Consider the following 10,175-nt stretch of genomic DNA (forward strand, 5'->3'; position numbering starts at 1 on the left):
TTAAAAGAAGATAAATTTGTGATTCGGGCCATTCGGCCTCCTATTCGGGTTAGCCCATATAATAGGTGCGGGTGAAGTGTGTCCCATGTGGAATTTGAGCCTATAATATGTTAACACGTGACGTGGTCTTGCATGTCAGTTTCATCAAATGGCTTTACCAGACGACGACACGTCACACTCTCACTCTCTCTCTCTCTCTCTCTCCAGTCTCCACCACCTAGCTTCTTTTCTTTCCGTTTCATCGCTTAAAAACCCATTTTCTATATATCTTCATCGCCGCTTCTTCCTTTCTGTGCCTTCCCATCTTCAAACCCTAGTTTTCTTTCTCTGTCTAGGCAAGGCCCTAACCGATCGAAGCCAGAACGAAGCCCACGCAGGTACTCTCGCCGGTTCTTCTTTTCCTTATATGCAAATAGACATTAAAATGTATCTCAAAAAATAAAAATAAAAATTGTTTCGGGAACTGCGGACTCATTTGGATGTGTGTTTTACATCCAAAGGGCATTTGTTTTGAGACATAAGGAGTATATATGAAGATATAACTTGTGTTTTACATGTGGATGTGTGTTTAATTAATTTTTCAATTGAATTGAATTATATTATTCTTCCTACTTATGTATTTTTAATTATCACTTTTGAATTATTTCTCATCATTTTTTCCGCAATCCTTCTTTAATTACAAAACAATTGTGTACATCTTTTCCATTTTTTTTTTTTTTTTGGTATGAAATTATTATTTTTCTATTATTTATTTTTTTCCTAGTATTTTTTTTCTATTATTCAAAAAAAAAAAAAATTAAAAAAAAAATTTCTATTATTTTTTGTTTTTGAATTATTCTTTTCCCTTTTGAATAACATAATAGAACAATTTTGTTTAGGCTCTCATCTCTTTTATTTGTTTCTGGGTTGTCAATACTTCAATTACAAAACAACTGTTGTGAATCCTCATTTCTCTGAAACTAGTTTATATATATATATATAATTTTATTTTTTCTCCTCTCTGCTCTCCATCTTCTGTGTGTGTGTGTCTTTTTTCCCTTCCTATTCGAATCACAGATTATGTAAATCTGCATGTAACAGTGTCAACTACTGCATATTTGCAATGTCATACTGCTATATCCTTGCTCGTTGTATTGGAGAGAATCCTTTGCTTATTTAAATTGTCCTGAAAATTTGAATTATGATGATATTTTAAGGTCTAAAATTGTGGTACACTAATTAGGTAGTGCCTTAAATAATGTCCCATTTTTTTTCAGATGTTGTATTAGGTTATTTTATTCCTCTAAGTTGCTTCTAGTTTTTCATAATGCTTTAAATATGAAGCATATCATTGCATACACCTGATTCTTTTCTAATAATACACCAAGAACGAGTCATAATTCTAGTTCTGAGATGGCACTAATTCGGTGACTACAAATCTCCATAGGAACTCCTAAGCCAGCGATAAAGGAAAAAGAACTTAAGAAAGTATTAAATTTCATTCCATTTTCACTTAGTTGATTATTTTAAAGTCCCAAGAAAATATAAAAAAATTAAAATGCAAAGAAACACTTCAGAAGTTAGAAGAAACATTTTTCTACAAATAAAACAGTGAGAGAGTGTAGAAAACCTATATGAAGAGGAAATCAACAAAAATGATCGTTCTCTTCCTTTCTCTTCTTCTTGGCTATCTTTGTGTGTGTCTCTGGTCTACATTATATAGTGGAGAAGATTGATGTTTGATATAGTTGTTTTTGCCAATGATGATTAAATCTTTTTGTAGGGCTTTGAATTTGGAGTTTAATCTATTTTTATCTCTCTTGTTTTCATAGGAGGCTTCATGGGTGATCAAAAGCTCCTACTGGTTGCCATTGATGGCTTTGTGCCAAAGTTCAGTTTTGCCAGAAAGTATCGTGTGTGCTTTGATGACTTCTAGCTCAACCAGAGATCTACTGCTAGAGAAGATAGCAGTTGATCTTTGACTTGCTATTTATTGTGACTTCCTGATGAAATAAAACTGAAGATCGTTGAGTTATTTGATGTGTAGATCTTGCAAAGGTCGGGTGCATTTGTTTGGAATTTAGAAGTTTGACATCAGATGAATGTTTGTGAAAGCACAAGTTCTCCTGGAGTTCGATGATAAGGTGAGGGACGTGCTGAAGGAGAGACCCTCTGGAAGCATAAGTTTGAGGAGGCTTGGAGAGAGAAGTTCCATTGGATGAGATAAGTAGTTTCAAAAGAGGCATGATACAATCCTTTGAATTCGGAGCACTACCAAAATTTCGTGTTGAAGAATCTGTGAGCACTTCTACCATCTATATAGTCAAACACAATGTCTACTTGGTGGTGGTGATTTATTTTTATCCATCCATCTTTCTATCTAAATAGTTAAACATGATGTCTATATATGCAGTTTCTTATTTATTCTATGGTTATCTTGAAGATTTTGCTTGCAGTTGTATGGCTTAATTTAAGTTGGATTACTCATTATGACTTGATATAATTGTTACTTATTTTTAATTCAAGTCGGTTATGGTCAGTTTGTGGTTGCATTAATTCTGTATGTTATCATTTAATGCATTTGTACAACTAGATGGATTGTTATAATTGTTGCATATTTATTTATGGGATCCAAAATTTCAATTATTATACTACACACTAGCATTTGGTCAACCCTTGCATTTGGACCACAGGTACTCTGCAATTATTCTGTGTCCATTTCATCATTTGTAATTTTACTGCATTGCAAAATGTACAATTGTTCCTAGATTAAGTGTTCCTTTTTTTAAAAAAAAAAAAAAAAATTTTAAAAAATTTGTTCCTAGGTGGAGTTTTTCTTTTAAATAATGATTTTTTTTTGAAGATCTAAATCAGGTCCTTCCCTTCATCCCACCTTACATCATTCTTTGTACACCATGTGTAAACATTGTTTCTTTGCATACTAGGCACGAATTGTGCACCATGTGTAAACATTGTTTCTTTGCATACTAGGCACGAATCTTTACAAGTGTGTTTATATGAAAATTTGTTAGCCGAGATATGATAGGCTAGATTCATGGATGTAACTTACCATATTAGCGAAGACATGATAGGCTAGAATTATGGGATTTGACTTTATTTACGCATATGTCTAGGCATAGAATATGTAATGATTTTATTCAGTTTCCTTGTAACATTAACATGTGCTCTTTTTATTAGTTTATAAATACCAGAGTTGCGAATGAGTGTTTAACAAATCTCATTCAAGTCCTTACACCTCTCTTTCTTTTATCTCGTATTTCTTCTCAGTATTAGAGGCGGGTGGTCCGACAGCAACGGCGGCGTTGCAAGTTCGGCACCACCCATCCAAGAATGGTCTGAGGAGACATTGTTGATGGTTTGTTGTCTAAGGAGACATTGGTGATTCTTTCATTACATATTCTTAAACACGTGTATGAAGGGTAATGGTGGGAGGAGACATTGCTAATTATTTATTGCCTCAGGACACATTGTTGATTCTTCATCAGAGACATTGTTGATGGTTTGTGGTCTAAAGAGACATTGGTGATTCTTCCATCTACATATTCTTAGACATGTGTATGAAGAGTAATGGTGGGAGGAGACATTGTTGATTATTTATTCCTCAGGACACATTGTTGATTCTTCCATCTACATATTTTAAACATGTGTATGAAGGGAAATGGTCTGAGGAGACAATAATGGTTGCTTATAGTCTGAGGCGACTTGGTTGGTCGCTTATGATCTAAGGAGACATTGTTAATGGTTTATGGTTTGAGAAGATAGCCTTCTAAGTTATATAAGACGTATCCATGGTGGTTTGGAGAAACACCAGTGTTATGTTTTGGCTAGTCAATTTAATGTAGCCAAACATAGTCGTTGGGTATATATATTCTTAAAGACTGTCCTATCCTCCTGCCAGGTGATGTGGATTGATGAAAGTTTGACCCTTGTGAAAAAGTACCGCTAGACTATCACCGTCGCAATTTATATCATCCTTCCAAGTTAGTGTGATTTAGCCTATCTCGTGCATGACTGGCTAACTAAATTATACACGCTAGAAAAATGAGTAATCTTCCAAAGGTGATTGAAATAAAAATGCTAATTGATGTTGTAATGTATTCGTCTATAATGATATACTGCCCATTTTTTCCATATCAAATAGTGAGAAAACTATACGAAACAAATTAAGAAATTTTTTTTTGCATCTTTGGTAGTAATGTAAAGTTACTAATTAGGCGCAAAGCTAACCATAAATATGCATATGGGTTTTTCAATTTTGGTTCCTATACATTTAGAATTTGATGCGAAATTTGACAGTAGTGCATCAAAGATTCACGATTCACATTGCTTACCTAATCTCAAGGAAATGGCAAGATTCACCTCACATCTGGGAGGTTAGGAGTTTGAATATCCATTGTGACAGGAGAAGTGCACGGTGGTAGATTGTGAGGTGTTTTAAGAAGCCAACACCACCATAGTGAAAACACACTTTTGCCATTCAAATGGTAACCTATATGTATAAGAGTTCTGACACATTGCCATAGTGAAATGATGCTGATTCAGAATGAAATCTAAACGTAAAAGAATTGGTCTTCTTTTAAATAGATTTACACCATTGAAGTTCGGTATCTAGCTCAATTACCACAACCGTATACCACATCCAGTGTGTGTGTGTATTTTGATAAGTAAGATTATATTAGAAAACATACAAATGGGGAATGGATCCCACAAAAGTTTCACAAGGACCAAATAGGGCCCCTAAACTCATCATATCCAAAAAAATCAACTATCTCCCCCATTGATTTACAATCTCTCCCAAAGACCTAACAAAAAAGAGAAGTGATAATAGAAGCACCCAATAGGATTCTCCACACCATCAAATGATCTGTTATACCATTCCTTCCACAAGCACCACCAAACACATAAGGGTGCCACCCTCCAAAAGTCACAAGCTTGGAAACCCATCATACCACCTCTCCAAGCATCTATCATGTCTCTCGAGAACCAAGGCATGACCCACTGGACCCCAAACAATCCTAAGGGAAAATCCCAGCTGTCCTGTGCCACAGGGCAATGCAACAGGAGTTAATTTACTGACTCTAGATCTCTCTTGTAAATACAATACCAATTGGTACTAACCTGCCTCCTCCTCAAGTTGTCCATAGTTAGAATCCTCACCCACTTTAAGAGGGGCCTTTGTTCACCAAACAGCCTTTGACAAGCCTTGGACCATCAGAAGGCTCTTATAAAAAGAGCGCACATCAAACCTCCTGAGTATAGGGCACCACACACGGGTATCAGGCTCACCACCATCCCTCTCTTGGCGATACAACTACTCCAAAAAACCAATGGCATCGTTCAACTCCGAGTTTTGGAAATGCATCGAAAAGCGTCCCAAGTCGTCCTCCCATTGTAACAATTGGCAATAAAGGCATGTCTATCTATAGCAATTCGAAGTGTCTGGGGAAGGGGCATGCATAGTTGTTAATGGCATGCCTAGGCTCCCAAAAAGCCCAAGGTCATTAAGGCTTAGCTATAATGCCTAAGTTCCAGGCAAAAAATAAAAAAGCAGCATGCCTTAAATTTTTTAATGATTTGTGCATTTCATTTTTTTCTTTTTCATCAAATGACTGCTAGATTAGAAAGTTCTATATCACTTATCAAAAAAAAAAAAAAAAAGAGTTCTATATCATATAATGATCATATTTAATGGATCATATTTTTTAACATGATGAAATATTCAACAAAATCCATACTTTTATGGTTCACTACTTAACATTAATTGCATTTAGTGATTGATTATAAATGTTTATGATAATATATGTTTAAAGTTTTGCATCATTATAGTTTTTAGTTGTTTCAAATTTGTAATTACATTTAAGTTGGTTAATGCCTGCATATGCATATGAAATGATTTATGATTATTAATTTACCTAATCCTCTTGGTTGATATATCAAAAATTCTATTTCTAAAGAATTTTTATTATTTGTGTGCATATCTAGAATTGTTCTTATTGTATGTTGATTTTATTGAATTTACGTGCAAATAGAAAAGATAGATGTGTGGTGATTTAGCTAATTTTTTGAATTGATATGTTGAAAATATTCCTTATTAATATGCATTATGATCACACGTGCCTTACATTGATGATTTGATCAGGCTCATGCCTTATATGGCGCCTTACACTTAGGCTCCATAAGACCTTTGGCGCCTTAGTGCGCCTTGAGCCTTTAATAATGCATGCCACCAACACCAAATATTGTACTTTATTTCTTTCGATCTCTATCTGTGCTAATATACTAGATTTGGTGGCAGGGGCATTCATTATTAAATCTATATCCAAACCCAAATCCAATTTGGTTCTGGTGTAAGTGGCCAAAAGCCCAAGGCCCTAACCGATTGAAGTGCATAGGAAATCGCTTTCTGACAAAATTACAGGTATTCTCTCCACTGCTCCTCATCATCCTCAGAAATTGTGTGTGTCCTCTTCGTCTTCATCTCCGCTGATAGCTCTCTCTCTCTCTCTCCTTATTTTTGTTTTCTGAATCTGTCCGCCTCTCTCCCTTTTGTAATGCAAATAGACATTAACATATGAAGTAACCTTATTGCTTTCTATATATGGACTGGTGTTTTGTTTGTGTGTATTTTTAATTAATTTTTCAATTTAATTGAATTAAATTATTCTTCCTACTGATGTATTTTGTTAATTATTATTTTTTACTCCTTTTAATAACAGAACAAAACATTCTGTTTAGGCTCTCAGCTGTCTCGTCATTTTTTCGGTAATTAATTTTTCAATTTAAATAAATTAAATTACTGATGTATTTTGTATATTATTATTTTTCAATTATTTTTACTCCTTTTAATAACGGGACTAAACATTCTGTTTAGGCTCTCAGCTGTCTCATCAGTTTTTCGGTAATCAATTCTTCAGCTACAAAACAATTCATTCCCTATCTGTGATAATATACTAGCTTGTGTTTTTCGCCTTTCCTATTCACGGATTATGTAAAGCTGCATCCAACTGTGCCAACTACTGCATATGATTTTTGCTACAACCTGCTAGTCTAAAAATTGTTTGAGCTATAGTTCTGTTTTTCCAATTATATAAATTTGCTGCCTGACTGCTGCATATTTGCAATGTCGTAGTGTTGTATCTTTATTGTGTCGTACTCAGTATTTTTGTGCTTATAGTGAAAGGATGAGACAATCTACTTCATGTTTAGGTATACTTAAAATTTGAATTACGATGATAATGTATCGTGTAAGATTGTGTAATACTGTTGCAAACTAATTCATTAATGCCTAAACAATTTTACATTTTTTCCATATGTTGTATTAGTTTATTTTATTCTTGTCTGTTGCTTCTAGTATTTCATAATGCTTTAAATATGAAGCATAACATTCCATATGCTCAATTCTATACTAATACACCAAGAACGAGTCATTCTAGTTCTGAGCTAGCAACTGATTCGGTGACTGCAAATCTCTGTTTGAACTCCTAAGCCCAAGGATAAAGGAAAAAGAAACTTAAGAAAGTAACAAATTTCATTTTGTTTTCACTTTGCATATTTTAAAGTAAACAAGAAGATATAAAAGAAATATAGAAATGGAAAGAAAAATTTTACGAGTTTGAAGAAACATTTTTCTACTGATAAAACAGCGTGTGTGTAGAAGACCTACATAAGGAGGAAATCAACAAAAATGATCTCTCTCTTCCTCGCTCTTCTTATTGCTTTCCTCCTTATAACCCCCTCTTTTCTTTCATATTTTCCCCTTAAAAGTCCTAAAGCAAAATAAGCACCACCAAGTAGACTTCATTAATGTAAGAGGAAACAAAGACACTCAGGGAAATTTTTTCCATTAGTTTGAATGTCCAAGTTAACTAATTTCTGCCTTATTTCCTTCCTAAGAGTATAAGTAATTTCATTTCCAAATTATTCTCTCCATCATAATTTACTGTTAAAAACTGTACATTTTCTCTCTGAGTGTTTCTCTCTGGTCTACATGGTAGAGAAGATTGATGTTTGATATAGGTATTTTCGCCAATGATGATTAAATTTTTCTGTTGGGCTTCGGATTTGGAGTTTAATCTAATTTTTTCTCTCTTGTTTTCATAGAGGCTTCATGGGTGATCAAAAGCTCCTGGTGGTTGCCATTGATGGCATTGTGCCTAAGTTTATTTTTGCCAGAGATGGTTTTCAAGTCACATTGGACACTACCATCCATGATTTAATCAGTTCCAATTATTGTTTTGCATTTGAGGTGAGAAGTAGCGATTATTATGATGCAAAAGAAGGCAACAAGGTTGCTTTTTTGAAGTTTCAATCTTCTAGAAAATATGCTTTTACTTATGGATGGGTTATCGCGAACAATGATGTAAAGTACTTTGATGAGTTCGAGCTCAACCTAATATCTGCCTTGCCTCTGTTGGAACTACTAATCTCATGGAATGGAACTTCTTCACTCTCCAGCCTCAGCAAACTTGTGCTTCTAGAGGCTCTCTCCTTCAGCATGCTCCCTCACCTTCTCACTGAACTCCAGGAGAAACTTGTGCTTCCACAAACATTCATCCGATGTCAAATTTCTAAATTCTGAACAAATGCACCCGAGCTTTGCAAGATCTACACCATCGAGTGACCCAACGATCTTCAGTTTTATTTCATCAGGAAGGCACCACAGAGCAAGTCAAAGATCTAATGTTATCTTTTGTAATTCAAGTTACTCGTAATTTCGTGTTGAGAATCTGTGAGCACTGCTATCATCTCTTATCATCAAACTCAATGTCTACTTGGTGGTGGTGATCTAGTTTTTTGTCCATCCTTCTATCCATATAGTTAAACATCATGGCTATAAATGTAGTTTCTTATTTATTATATGTATATATTTGGGGGAGATTTTACAAGATTTATATCCCAAAATTTGGAATGTTTGGTCTAGCACAAGGAACCTCATAGAATTGGCCATACCTTTATAGAATTAAATGTTACCCGTAGAAACTTACTTTGAACTCTTGGTCATGAATTAAATGTTATCTTATGATTCTTGGTCATTTCATTCCTCTATTCTGATAGAACTTGTGTATAGTTCTTCATCCGTGTCCCTGATCTTGACGGACCGGTTCAATCTGTCATTTAATAAACATTGTTAGTAATTTCAGCTAATAATGTTTAAATTTATGAACATTCTTCTACCGGCCTGAAATTACTTCCACACCGAAGCAGAATTAATCCTTCTACCGGCCTGAAATTACTTCCACACCGGAGCAGTGAAAAGACCAACACGAGAGGCCTTCGGTTGTGTAGGATTGGTGGCTGGTGGCTTGGAAACGGTTCTCGTGGAGGTCTAGTCGTAAAAAAATTGTTTGATTTTCACAGTCGAACTACTCTCTGGTTGTTCTTTAATTGCAGCATTAGTGTCTTGGATCTGGTTAACAGTTAAGCTCACTGGAATGAATCAATAATTTATTATTTATTTATTTTGGTAAGTGAATTTTGTAATTGTCTGGTTGAGAATTCCTTCAGTTCTTTGAACTGAACTGAGGGTGGGATTTGGATTAGCTACAATCAACTTTGAAAGCGCACCATTACTACAGTGTACATATACTGATGGACAAATGTACATGTACAAGTAATAGTTGTAAACGTGACAATCAAATAAAATTGATTCAATGTTCTAGTCATCAAAAGGTGACAAAGAGCTCCATAATATATATAAATAGATTCCAAGAACATACTACGATCCTTTATTCTCCTCGTATCTTTGAAATTCTTTTTCTTAGAAATGAGATTGAAAAATATTAGTCGTATCTTTGAAATTCTTTTTCTTAAAAATGAGATTGAAAAATATTAGAAAGTGGAATTCATTTTCAATAGAAAATTGTCTCATTCAAACAAATACAAAAATGCCTTACCCTACGAGGAGATTAGATCGACAAAGTATATTTATCATAGTGTACCCCACCTCATTGAGGTACCTCCTCTTTTGATTTTATAAATATTATCCAGGGTAGGTATTATAAATTTATTTTTATTTAAGAGAAATTTTTGTCACAATTGGAAATGGGAAAGCAAGATATTTAAAAACCTATGCAAATTGGTGATTGGAATGCAGTTATGAACGAATGTGAAAATAAATTTATTTTCAGTATAACTTGTGTTGAATGATTGTTTTTCTCTTTTTGAGTAAGGTAATC

At 34.3% G+C, this 10,175-nt stretch overlaps 1 long non-coding RNA gene across 1 annotated transcript; it reads left to right on the plus strand.

Annotated features, from left to right (window-relative positions):
• The first annotated feature begins 212 nt into the window (after nucleotides 1-212).
• On the plus strand, nucleotides 213-8,990 carry LOC132286242 (uncharacterized). The gene is made up of 4 exons (XR_009472718.1): nucleotides 213-377; nucleotides 1,812-2,277; nucleotides 6,296-6,418; nucleotides 8,101-8,990. It is a non-coding gene; the product is annotated as an uncharacterized LOC132286242 (long non-coding RNA).
• The last annotated feature ends 1,185 nt before the right edge of the window (nucleotides 8,991-10,175 follow it).

The sequence above is a fragment of the Cornus florida genome, unplaced genomic scaffold, assembly GCF_030987335.1.
Source record: "Cornus florida cultivar Cherokee Brave unplaced genomic scaffold, ASM3098733v1 CherokeeBrave_3.0.0_Hap2_Chr11, whole genome shotgun sequence".
Taxonomy (NCBI): domain Eukaryota; kingdom Viridiplantae; phylum Streptophyta; class Magnoliopsida; order Cornales; family Cornaceae; genus Cornus; species Cornus florida.